Raw genomic sequence first — 13,525 nt, forward strand, 5'->3', positions numbered from 1 at the left:
TTGGCTGATGGCATCTCCCGGTACATTGGCGGGTGGCCCTAAGGTGGTGTGTGGGCTCTAATTGGTGCCATCGTTCACCATCCTGCACAAGCAAGGAAAGGGAAACCTTGCTCAATAGAAGAGACTGTTTTCCTTGGAGAAATATTGTGCTTATGCTTTCTTCTAGAACACTAAAAACACAGCACCGTTGCTCTTCTCAACACCTTTTTATTTTTTTCCCTTGCTCTTCAGGCAGAAGAGGGGAGCTGGCCATGGACTTGCCTAGCTCTCAGGAATTGGTCCTCTGCTCTGCCAACCTTGACTGAGGCACAGCTGATGCTTTTTGGGTCTCTCTTTCCTTCTTGATTCCAGCCTCCCAGCCACTTCTGGGAAAGACGGCAGGAAGAGCTTGCTAGCAGCCTGCTGAGCAGTGCTTATTTTACACAGGGTGGCCTGACAAGCCTGCTTTTCAACCCATAATTCTACTACTCCTTTCCCTCAGCAAGCCATTATCCTGAGCCTTACTGTTGTGGCTGTGTGTGTGTGTGTGTGTTGGGTTACATCCTGTCTTGATTTTGACCCGCATCTGATTACGCCCTAGAACAGATTTTACTCCATATTACCTTTCCAACCCACGTTTAAAAATGTTGCTTATGTTCTGGCTAACCCTACTGCTGCAGCAGCAATAGCTGCATTTGACAATGGGGAGAGGCATAGAAACAGCCTTCCAGGGTCCCTCCAACCCTGCTAATGGCCAGTTCAATGAAATAGTCACGTGGTTCCCAATTGGTGGTTTGCAGACCCTAGGGGGTCTGTGGCACCATTCACATAACAAAAACCAACCCAGAGATATCAACATTTTCAAAAGTAAGAGGTCTATATCTTGGCTTTTGGAAAACGAGGTTTACAGTGTTTAGCTAACTGGGAACCACTGGTATAGTCTATTGTAATACTTCAGCCCCTACCCATTGCCTCCAAGGTTTGAGGGAGGCACTTTTAAGGATGATAAACTTCTGTAGCTCAGCAGTAGAGTATCTGGTTGGCATGCAGAGGGTCTGAGGTTCAATGACTGGGATCTTCAAGTAGGACTGGGGAAAACTCCTACATGAAACCCTGGAGAGCCAGTGCCAGTCAGAACAGGCAGTACCAAGGAAGATGAACCAATGGTCTGACTCTGTATAAAACAGCTTCCTATATTTGGAGTGGAACCCCAGAGGTAGAATGCTAAATAATTTTCTTGGCGATCAGACAGCAATGTATTTCCACTGGCAATTAAAAACACTTTTGTTCACCCAGGCATTCGTGAATTGCTCTTGGTAGCTTGTTTGCTCCCTTTATCGTGTGATTTTAGTCTTTAGATTTTTATTTGTTTGGATGAAAGTTGTGGTATGATTCTGTGGTGTTGTCTGGATTTTGCTGCACACTGCTTTTGATCTAGAAATTGCCAGTGAAAGAAAAAAGACAGGGAATGTTTGCACAGATTGAGGTAGCCCTTTGTCTCTGGTTTGTGTCCAAACCGATAACCCTAGAATCATAGAATTATAGAGTTGGAAAGACCCCCAAAGCAATGCGAAATCTCTTCAATCCAGGAACCACAGCTGAAAAATCCCTGGCAGATGGCTATCCAAACCTCTGTTTAAAAACTTCCAATGAATGGGAGGCCACCATCTTCTGTGGTATAGCCCATTCCATTGTTGTCAGAGAGTTCTTCCTAATGTTAAGTTGGAATCTCCTTCCTTGTAATTTGTATCCATTGGTTTGGGTCCTACCCTCTGGAGAAGCAGAAGACAGGCTTCCTCCATCTTCCATGTGACATCCCTTTAGATATTTGAAGGTGGCTATCATATCACTATAGGGACACGGGTGGCGCTGTGGTCTAAACCACTGAGCCTCTAGGACTTGCCGATCAGAAGGTCGGCATTTCGAATCCCCGCGACAGGGTGAGCTCCTGTTGCTCTGTTCAAGCTCCTGCCCACCTAGCAGTTCGAAAGCACATCAAAGTGCAAGTAGATGAAAATTTTACACATCACTTGGGAAGTGTACTGGAAGAAGCAAAGATCACCAGTGCTGAAGCAATGATTCTTCAACATCAACTTTGCTGGACTGGTCATATTGTGTGGATGCCTGATGATCGTCTTCCAAAGCAACTACTCTATTGCAAACTTAAAAATGGAAAGCATAATGCTGGGGGTCAACATAAGAGGTTTAAAAACTGTCTCAAGGCAAATCTAAAAAAATGTATAAACACTGACAACTTGGAAACACTGGCCTGCGAGCGCTCCAGTTGAAGAACAGCAGTTACCAAAGGTGTCATGGGCTTTGAAGACACTTGAACTCGGGACGCAAAGGGAAAAACATGCTAAGAGGAAGGCAAGCTTGGCAAAACCACACCGTGATCAACTCCTGCCCAGAAACCAATGTCCCCACTGTGGAAGGACGTGTGGATCCAGAATTGGCCTCCATAGTCACTTACAGACTCATTGTTAAAACTGTGTTTATGGAAGACAGTCTTACTCGGCTACGAGGGATCGCCAAAGAAGAAGAAGATAAATAGGTGGCGCTCCAGCAGGAAGGTAAACAGTGTTTCCGTGTGCTGCTCTGGTTTTGGTGTTTGGTTTCGCCAGAAGTGGCTTAGTCATGCTGGCCACATGACCCAGAAAAACTGTGCAGACAAATGCCAGCTCCCTCAGCCTGTAAAGCGAGATGAGTGCCACAACCCCAGAGTCGCCTGCGACTGGACTTAACTGTCAGGGATCCTTTACTTTTACCTTTTTATCATATCTCCTCTCAGTCTTCTCCAGGCTATGTGCAAAGTGTGTATAGGCTCCCTGGTTACTACTCCAAAAAACCCAAAGGTGAGCCTCTCATTTCCGTGCGTTTCGGCGAAGCAGAATTTAGGATGTTTCAAAAGAACGCCCCCAGTTTCCATACAATAGCAGCTGAACAATGAAAGTAAGCCAGAGGTCAAGAATGTCAGTCAGACTGAGGAGCCGTGATGAATTCTCTGAGAAGAGCTGTGTTATGTTTCCATCTCTCTCTGAAAGCAACCGGAGGTGGGTGGTGGGTTGCTCATCCTTTTCGCTACCTGTTGGCTCCACAATCTGTTTGTCAGTGAGCGGAACAGCATGTTTTGGTATTGACCAAGAAGGAGACAAACAATGGAACATGGGAGTCTGTTGCATAGTCCAGCCTTGCCTGCTCTTGGGCAGCTCCCGAGAGGATATCTAGCCGTCATTATTGCCACATGGAGTCCAAATTCATGTTGCTTTTCTCAATTTTTTTGATTTACTGCATTTATATACCACTTTCCAGATAATTTGCCAACCCAAACCAGTTTGCAACAAGAATTAATATGTGGTATACAGTGCAAAACATGGTGCCCAATTAGCATCACAGTTGGGATTAATTCCTGGCCAGAGTTGAGCCCCTGCAGGAAAAACATTTGTTGATCAAGCTTTGAGCCCTCCCTGTGGAACGCCCTCCCATCACATGTCCAGGAGATGAAGAACTACACAGCTTTTAGAAGACATCTGAAGGCAGCACTGTATCAGGAAACCTAGCCAGATGGGCATGATACAAATAATAAAAATTATTATTATTAATAATAATTTTTTCCCCATTTAGAATATATGCATCTGTTTTAGTAGCCTAAATCTATGTCACCTAAAGGTTCCTTGGCCAAGCTGAAGGCTGGAAACAGGTGTGGGGAGATAAAATGACTGAAGTCCCAGCAAATGGAAGACCCCACAACTCATTTCAGTCAAGAAGTGGTCTGCATCAAATGGTGTCATGGTGTGGAAGCTTTTGAGGTTCCCACAACGATTCTAATCATGGACTAGAATTACTTTGGTGGCCTGTGGTTTTACAGTGGCTTAGCTATAAAAAGAGAATTCGCCCAGTTTTTGAACCTAATCCTTAAAGCCGTGTCGAATCGGTGCTGGGGAAAACAAGAACCTTAACCATGGGGGGGTGGGGAGGGAATCAAAGCTCGCTGCTCCTTTCTAGAACTCGCCTGCCTCCTCCTTAACATGCACGGCGCCTCGTTGCCTCATATTCCCAACCTGATAGCCTTAAATCTTCCTTAAGTGATATCTTCTCAGGTTAATTAATCTCCAGGCTTAAACTTGCTGTGAGCAGCAGGCAGTCTGTCCTGAAGTCAGCAATGTTACGATTGCATCTCCTAATACTGTTTATCCTGCATTAGTGTTTACTTAAGGAGAAAATTGATCTGTAATTGATATTTCAATCTTCCAGAGCTGATGTTGGGAGAGACTTAAAAGCAGCCTTTTAGCAGCAGACAAAATATTCAAATCTAGGAATTGGGCAGGGAATCGTTGCATGTGTCTCCTTCCTCCACCTCACTTGCCCATCAAGGAATCACTAATGGCCTGGGGGCCTGGGGGTGCACGCACACTTTTACACGGCTTCAAAAAGGGATGCAACAATCGCAGAGAGGGAGAGAGGTTTGTCAGTGGTTGCTGGTCATGACGATGATGTCAATTCTCCATGTTCAGGGACTAGCATGCCGGTTGCTTAGGAGAAGGCTGCTGTGCTCACGCTCTGTTTGGAGGCCCCTACTCTGACTCCTCTGGGAAACTAGGTGGGTCCCCTTTGGTGTGATCCAGCATTGTGTGCTTTCCTTGCTTGCCACTGCCGATGCCTCTTTTCTCATTTTGAGCCTGCAACGGAGCAAAGCGGAATCCTAATTCAGAATTGCTTGCTTGGTTCAGCAAGTGCTTCCCTGCCCAGGAAGCTTTTCCACACTCACAAACTCTTCCATTTAGTCAGATGTGATCCCCCCCCCAACCCTATTTCTTCAGAGCCTGCCTCTCTGGAAATCAAGCTCTGGGGAAGCTTGAGGAAAAGGAAGACGAAAGCCGTTTTGTGCCTACAGAGATAAATGTTGGGAAAGGGCTGCCGCGCTTCTGAGATAGCCATTTAGAAATGGAATCAACAACAACAACAAATGTTGGCAAAAACAGATGGGGGAAGGGACTGTGGATTGCCAGACTTCACAGGGCACCAGAACACACTGGACTGCTGGGGCTCATGAGCACGAAAGTTCATGAGAGCCAGTGTGGTGTAGTGGTTAAGAGCGATAGACTTGTAATCTGGGGAACTGGGTTCCACCTGCAGTTGCTGGGTGACCTTGGGCCAGTCACACTTCTTTGAAGTCTCTCAGCCCCACTCACCTTACAGAGTGTTTGCTGTGGGGGAGGAAGGGAAAGGAGACTGTTAGCCTCTTTGAGACTCCTTCGGGTAGTGATAAAGTGGGATATCAAATCCAAACTCTTCTTCTTCTTCACTTCAAGGCTGGGTCAAGGAAATGGCAGTGGAGGGATGCACTTGCAATCTTAGCATTGGCAGCAAGGAGCACACAGCTGGAGCCTGTGAGCGCAGGTGGCAAGTCCTGCTCTTAAATCAGGGCAGGGCAAAAGGAGGCCTGGCTCATTCATACTTGCACCACACCTATACAATAATGAGGCTTCATCCGGGCTGCTAGTCACATCGGCTGAAGTTGCCTGTCCCTTTTCTCTTGTGCTTCTCACCACATTCAACTCCAAGCAGCTTGCTAGGCTGAGTTCCATTCTTGGCCCATGAGATTCCAAATGCAAGCCTTTCGCGTCTCTCGACACCTCCGCCCAGTGGATGCAGAAGTGCCCACGGAGCGACCGTGCGCCTCTGCGCTTCCCTCTTTTGTATGATCTCATGTCTTATTTGGCATTCTAGGATGATAGCTTGGCATTCCACAATTTAGACACGAGGCGTTGTTGCATCGTGTAATCCTGCAATATAAAAGGTGGATTCAAATATCAGGGGACGGACAGCAGCAACGGCGCAGAGCTGTTTCTGGGATAAAACAGACAAGAACTCTCAAATCCTCATATAATGCCCCAAATATGCAACAGTAAAGCAGGCTGAGAAAATTAGCTGGATCAGAATTGCCTCTCGTCTGGAAGTTTTTCAGAGCTTGGCACAGCAGCCGCATGGAGAAGTGTCAACTCCCTAAAACCACAAGAGCCAAGTGTATTATGATGATGCTATTCAAAGGGGGCCTGTGTTCTTTGGCAAAGCTACACGGTGCTTCTGCTCTGAGCCCAGATTCTTAGAAATACCTGGAGCTTATGTGGCTGCCAGACCTGAACTGAAAAAAACCTCTCTGTAATCTAATCTGTCTGCAATATATCTTCTTTGGATGACCTCCACCAGGGCTGTATAATTCCATTAAAGCATCCCTACAGATTGCAAAATCAGGAACAACAAAATGAAAATTATTCCCTATAATGTCTCAGACTCTTGGATTTAGAAAGTTACTGCCCAAGAAGATTAAACCAGTGGTTCTCTGCTTGTTGGGAACCCTGGCGATCCTTGGCAACATGTTGACGGTTAACTAAAGGGCTGTCCCGCTGGTGACCTTCACCTGCAATGTATGGCCACAGGTGGGACTACTTGGATGTCTCCCATAATGTGCAGTCAGCTTGTGTGGCTCTGTCCTGTACTCCATGTAAGCTGCACCCATGGTCATTCTCCTGGTTCTTCTACAAAAGAGACCAGTAGACCAAGTGTGATATGGAAAGATTCTTCAAATACAGAGCGTTAGAAAGCCACTGGACCAAATGGCAACGATAGCATGGGTGTGTATTTTTCTGAAGAGTCCCTGTGAAAAACAGCTTTGGCCAAAGAGGTGTGGTTTTAAAACTCTTTCAGGGTGCTCAGTGTTTGCCCCATTCAAGGACAAAGTAAGGTAAAGGTAAAGGACCCCTGGACGGTTAAGTCCAGTCAAAGGCAATTATGGGGTGCGGTGCTCATCTCACTTTCAAGGCTGAGGGAGCCGGTGTTTATCCACAGACAGCTTTCCGGGTCATGTGGCCAGCATGACTAAACCGCTTCTGGTGCAACGGGACACTGTGACGGAAGCCAGAGCACACGGAAATGCCATGTACCTTCCCGCCACAGCAGTACCTATTTATCTACTTGCACTGGTGTGCTTTCAAACTGCAAGGTTGGCAGGAGCTGGGACAGAGCAACGGAGCTCACCCCATTGCGGGGATTCGAACCACCGACCTTCTGATTGGCAAGCCCAAGAGGCTCCGTGTTTTAGACCACAGCACCACCTGCGTCCCCTAAGGACCTTACCTAAGGACAAAGTGCAGCCCTAAAAGGTGATGTCTTTGCTTAGCTGAGCCACCCAAGGGACTCCACAGCATAAGTACAGCATCTAAGATGTCTTCCGTAGGGTGGGATCCAGGTTTGAGGGGCTTTGGGCAAAGTGGTGGGTGGCCTCCAATGTCAGTGGGGTCCCTCGTGAGCTCACCTGGGAGCAGCACTCCAATCTGTGCTGGGCAGCAAGCTGCTGCTTGGCTTCCCTACCATGCTCCAAAAGGTCATGGGAGTGGTGGACTCTGCCACAGTCATAAGGCCCTGACAACTCCCTGAGGATGCCACCTGCTGATGTCAGACTTGGCTTCCTAGTAAGCTTCTCAACAGGACATGTTGTTGCCCTCTGGAGCAACTCTGGTTTCTGAGGCATCCCGTGATATTTTGTACAGGGCCTGTCTCTGTGTGTGCATGCATGTGTGTCCGTGTGTGCGCACAAAAGAGTGCACATCTGTTCACAACTCACATCTGTTTTAAGGCAAAATGTGCCAGGCTTGCATCAGATGCAGTGCAGGTCAAATCAGAACGGAAAATGGATTATAGATAATAGAAAATAGAATTGTAGAGTTGGAAGTGACCACAAGGGTCATCTAGTCCAACCCCCTGCAATGCAGGATTTTTTTGCCCAGTCTGGGGCTCAAACCCATGACCCTGAGATTAAGAGTCTCATGCTCTACCAGCTGAGCCATGGGTGGAACTGCAGTGTTGGCACAATGAGGAGTATATGTCCCAAGAGCAAAGTTGGCTGGGAGCAGTTGCATGCAGCGCCATTCCTGCCACGTAAAGTATTGCTTTAAAAATACATATTTCTTCTCATTATGGCTGATGAACAAACTGCAGTTCGAACTTCCACAACTTCCTCTAAATGCTTTGGACTTCAGCTCCCATCAGCCCCTGCATCAACCAGCCATGTTGGCCAGGACTGGTGGGAATTGTGACCCAGAACATGTGGAGGGAAGCGGGTTGACGAAGGCTGCTGTAGCCTGTGAAGACACAAATCCACCCTGAGGGACTTCTGCCCATCTATCTTGGCCAGTGCTGTGCACGTCCTTTATTCTGATCAAGCAAGCAACAGTTTGAAACTGGCCTGGCTCCATCCACCGCAGTCTAGCAACGAACACTTTTTGAGTTTGCAGCTCGCTCTTTTGTATCCTCCTTTGTGTCTTGCACAATGCTTCCAGGGTTTGTGTGCTTTACCGCAGAGGCTGCTGCTCTTGTGTCTTCCACTCCTGACACACACACACACACACAACCCCTCAAGGTGTGTTTGCTTGCCCTACAAGGCTCTGGATCAATCTGCCGGAACTGGGAGCTATGATTAGCACGGCAGCCTTTCTTCCACACAATTGTCCTGCTGCTTTTAAGCCGCAGATATTTTCATAATTTGGAGCTCAAAGAGGCCAGCGAATTCAATGCCTTACCAAAATAAAAATAAAAAACGAGCGGGAGGGCCGTCTAATAGGGGATGCAAACACATAACAACCTTCTGCTCTTAAAAGCCACTGTTTGCTTCCATAGCTTCACTGCTCAAAGTTGGATTTGGAGTGTTAACTGCCCCATTAAGAATCCGGTACTTAGCGCGAAGCACTCTGCCAAGCCTGGCTTTTGTGGGGGGAAATAGGAAGCATGATAGAGGATTTAGGATCTATTTATGGACTTGTGCTGTTCGTCCCACCCACCGTAGGGCTCTTTTGCCAACAATTCTGGCTAAGGACGGCTTGCGCAGTATGTGTGTTCTTGGGCTGGCTCACCTTTCTGGAACTGTGGAGCCCCGGCCCTTGCCAGCATATCAGGGCTTGCTTCCCAAGTGCACAGATACTCCCTTTACTCCTGGCGGTTGCATCCTGCATGTGCCATCTGTTTTGTGCTGTTTGGAGGGGAAAACAAATGTCCTTGCAACAATGATGATGATTGTATGGGCCCTTTTTGGCTCAAAGGACGCTGCACAAAAGCCTTTGATGAAACATCCACCAGAATCATGGCTGAAATAACCAGCACTGTTCAGAATTACTTGCTCGCAGGGTTGCACATCCAACAATATGAAGCCCAACTATTGCAAAGCGGCGTTGAAGCCATGTCATTAAGAAGATGTGCGCTAGCTGGGGTGTGCGCACATGCTGTGCTGTGCTTTGCAATATGAGACGATCTGCACACATGTTCACAACTTCTTTGTGCATGATAACCTTTTGGGGGAATACATTCATAGCACCATAGAATTGTAGAGTTGGAAGAGTCCCAAGAGCCACCTACTTCAAGGTAAGAATCACAGCTAAAGAATTCTGGACAGGTGGCCAGCCAACCTATCTTTAAAAACCTCTGATGAAGGAGATGTTACCGCTTTCTGAGGTGGCCCATCCCACTGTCCAACAACTCTTACCATCAGAAAGTTCTTCCTAATGTTTACTCAGAATCTTGTTCAGGTCCTACCCTCTGGAGCAGCAGAAGACAAGCTTGCTCTATCTTCCATGTGGCATCCCTTCGGATAGTTGAAGATGGCTACCGCATCACCTCTTGGTCTTCTTTTCTCCAGGCTAAATACTAAGCTGTTGGACTATGCTGAAATGGCAAAACATACCGGGAAGCTCAGAAGTCAAGAAACCAAGTAGTCCAAAACTTTAACAAAGAATGGGATAATTTTATAATATATCTGGGATACCATTGTGATCAGATGAAAACATTAGCAGGATTGCAATAACACTTGTAATGTAGCAGATACTTTGGACAAAATGGAGTGACATAAAGTATGGATTATGGAATAATATGCAGTTGAAAAAGTTGACAATTGGACCCATGGAGGGGGAGGTGGGAAGTCCAGAGATTCAGAAATATATGTATTTATAATTTCTCCCCAGAATATAAAGTCAATGTTGGGTATCCAGGGAGAGACTTCATGTCTCCTGAGTAGTATTATGCAATTTCTGAAGAGTACAGTGGTACCTCGGGTTACAGGCTCTTCAGGTTACAGACTCTGCTAACCCAGAAATAGTACCTCGGGTTAAGAACTTTGCTTCAGGATGAGAACAGAAATCATGCAGTGGCAGCGGGAGGCCCCATTAGCTAAAGTGGTACCTCAGGTTAAGAACAGTTTCAGGTTAAGAACAGACCTCCAGAACGAGTTAAGTTCTTAACCCGATGTACCACTGTATACCCAACTCCCTCAGCAGTTCCTTATAAGAGCAGAGTATTGAAGTGATTTTCTGATGTCATTATTACTGAGCAATGGGGCTTCAATTAACTAGTAGCTTTAAGGTAAAGGTAAAGGGCCCCCTGACCATTAGGTCCAGTCGTGGCCAACTCTGGGGTTGCGGTGCTCATCTCGCTTTATTGGCCGAGGGAGCCGGCATACAGCTTCTGGGTCATGTGGCCAGCATGACTAAGCTGCTTCTGGCAAACCAGAGCAGCGCAGGGAAATGCTGTTTACCTTCCCGCTGGAGCGGTACCTATTTATCTACTTGCACTTTGACGTGCTTTCGAACTGGTAGGTTGGCAGGAGCAGGGACCGAGCAATGGGAGCTCACCCCGTCACGGGGATTCGAATCGCCGACCTTCTGATCAGCAAGTCCTAGGCTCTGTGGTATAAACCACAGCGCCACCTACGTCTCTAAGGAGGCAAAAGCCTACGGCACCCGGTATTCCCAGGCGGTCTCCCATCCAAGTACTAACCAGGCCTGACCCTGCTTAGCTTCCGAGATCAGACGAGATTGGGCGTGTTCAGGGTAGTATGGCCGTAGAAACTAGTAGCTTTAGGGAGAGGTTAAAGATTGCCAGACAGGGCTGTTAAGTTCCATATGCTGATGGGCTCCCAGCTTCCTTCGTCCTGACCATTGGCCATTCTGGCTGGGGCTGATGAGAGCTGGAGTCCAGCAACATCTGGAGAACCACGGATTAGCCAGTATTGACCTAAAGGAACACATCCACCTTTGGAAAGCTTGCATCTTTATCGTAAAGATTGTGCAAAATGGTGTGTTTTATTATGCAAATTTGGCTCCCAAAAAGAGCACGCTACAGAGCATTGCTATCCTGGCTTTGGGAGTGAGGAAGGGGCATGAAAGCATCTGATAATGAAAATGCAGACATGACCCTGAAAGAGAAATGCCCAGCAACAGCCTTCACTAGTTGACCTCCGAGCACTTTTCTGATTATCTCCCGGTCTACCATATGGAAAGACACCGCTAGGTCTCATTAACTGGAAGCATATGATCTTTGATTTAAAATACATTGTTTGCAGTAAGTTGAGCACTTCTAAAAGAATAAGTAATTTGCTCCTAATTGTGCAATTATTTTATTATGCTAGTAATGGAATCCATGGAATCTTAACCGCGTCTGGTGAGGAATTACTTTAATTTACTAAATGATTTTGCCTCGCATAATTACTGCCTTGACTTTTCTGCAAACTTGATATTGCTAAAAGTCAAGGCTTCCATCTCTGGTGCCATGTGAAGTAATTGTGCAATTAGTGATAAATGTTGCTTTGACTTGTGGCATGTTAAAAAGAAAAAAGAAGGGGCCGTAATTTTTAATGCGCAAGTCAAATGTGTCAGTGAAAGGAATCAGGAACAAACGCCACCTCTGATGCACTGATCTGAGACAACTCATCAGTTACCAAGAGGAGAGCCTGACGGTGGATTAATAGCTTTCTCAGATGCTCCAATCATAATTCCCAACTATTGGCTTGAGCTGCTCCTCGGGAGACATCATAACCCTCATACCATATTGATCCGACTCTGATCTGGGATTCCCCCCACTTCCCTGCTACACCTTCTGGCTTTCTGGTAGGATTAGATCCAACAGGAAAATAGGCTGGACCCTGTGTAGAACCCAAATGAGCAAATGTCCCCAAAGGCCTGTAATCGCCATCTTGATAGTCAGTATAACCCAAGGACTAATTGGTGTGAGCTGTAAAATGGGGTCATTTATGCTTATCTGCTTGCTTTGAAGCATCCATTTGGGTTCAGCTAGTTAGGAGAGGGGAGGCGTCTCATGCTGCCTGCCCGTCACAAACCCTCCAAGTGTCCCTATTTTCCAGGGACTGTCCCAGATTTACAGAAGCTGTTTCTGATTTGATCCTGGAATGTCCCACTTTTCCTTAGGATGTTGGAAGGGGTGGAGTTATGCAATCCCTGAGCCAAGGAGATAAGTAACTATACAACCTTTTGTTGTTGTTGTTGTTTAGTCGTGTCCGACTCTTCGTGACCCCATGGACCAGAGCACGCCAGGCACCTCTGTCCTCCACTACCTCTCGCAGTTTGGTCAAACTCATGCTGGTAACCTCGAAAACACTATCCAACCATCTCGTCCTCTCTCGCCCCCTTCTCCTTGTGCCCTCCATCTTTCCCAGCATCAGTGACTTCTCCAGGGAGTCTTCTCTTCTCATGAGGTGGCCAAAGTACTGGAGCCTCAGCTTCACGATCTGTCCTTCCAGTGAGCACTCAGGGCTGATTTCCTTAAGAATGGATGCGTTTGATCTTCTTGCAGTCCATGGGACTCTCAAGAGTCTTCTCCAGCACCATAATTCAAAAGCATCAATTCTTTGGCGATCAGCCTTCTTTATGGTCCAGCTCTCACTTCCATACATCACTACTGGGAAAACCATGGCTTTAACTATACGGACCTTTGTTGGCAAGGTGACGTCTCTACTTCTCAAGATGCTGTCCAGGCCTGTCATTGCCCTTCTCCCAAGAAGCAGGCGTCTTTTAATTTCGTGGCTGCTGTCACCATCTGCAGTGATCATGGAGCCCAAGAAAGTAAAATCTCTCACTGCCTCCATTTCTTCCCCTTCTATTTGCCAGGAGGTGATGGGACCAGTGGCCATGATCTTCGTTTTTTTGATGTTGAGCTTCAGACCATATTTTGCACTCTCCTCTTTCACCCTCATTAAAAGGTTCTTTAATTCCTCCTCACTTTCTGCCATCAAGGTTGTGTCATCTGCATATCTGAGGTTGTTGATATTTCTTCCGGCAATCTTAATTCCAGCTTGGGATTCATCCAGCCCAGCCTTTCGCATGATGTATTCTGGATATAAATTAAATAAGCAGGGAGACAAAATACAGCCTTGTCGTACTCCTTTCCCAATTTTGAACCAATCAGTTGTTCCGTATCCAGTTCTAACTGTAGCTTCTTGTCCCACATAGAGATTTCTCAGGAGACAGATGAGGTGATCAGGCACTCCCATTTCTTTAAGAACTTGCCATAGTTTGCTGTGGTCGACACAGTCAAAGGCTTTTGCATAGTCAATGAAGCAGAAGTAGATGTCTTTCTGGAATTCTCTAGCTTTCTCCATAATCCAGCGCATGTTTGCAATTTGGTCTCTGGTTCCTCTGCCTATACAACCTTTAGAAGACATCTAAAGGTAGTCCTGTATAGGGAATTTATTTTTTTAATGTTTAAT

At 46.6% G+C, this 13,525-nt stretch overlaps 1 non-coding gene across 1 annotated transcript; it reads right to left on the reverse strand.

The window, feature by feature from the left end:
- Positions 1 to 10,751: 10,751 nt before the first annotated feature.
- On the reverse strand, positions 10,752 to 10,870 carry LOC114585997 (5S ribosomal RNA). The gene has a single exon (XR_003704021.2). It is a non-coding gene; the product is annotated as a 5S ribosomal RNA (ribosomal RNA).
- Between the last annotated feature and the right edge of the window lie 2,655 nt (positions 10,871 to 13,525).

This window comes from Podarcis muralis, chromosome 15 (genome assembly GCF_964188315.1).
Source record: "Podarcis muralis chromosome 15, rPodMur119.hap1.1, whole genome shotgun sequence".
Classification (NCBI taxonomy): Eukaryota; Metazoa; Chordata; class Lepidosauria; order Squamata; family Lacertidae; genus Podarcis; species Podarcis muralis.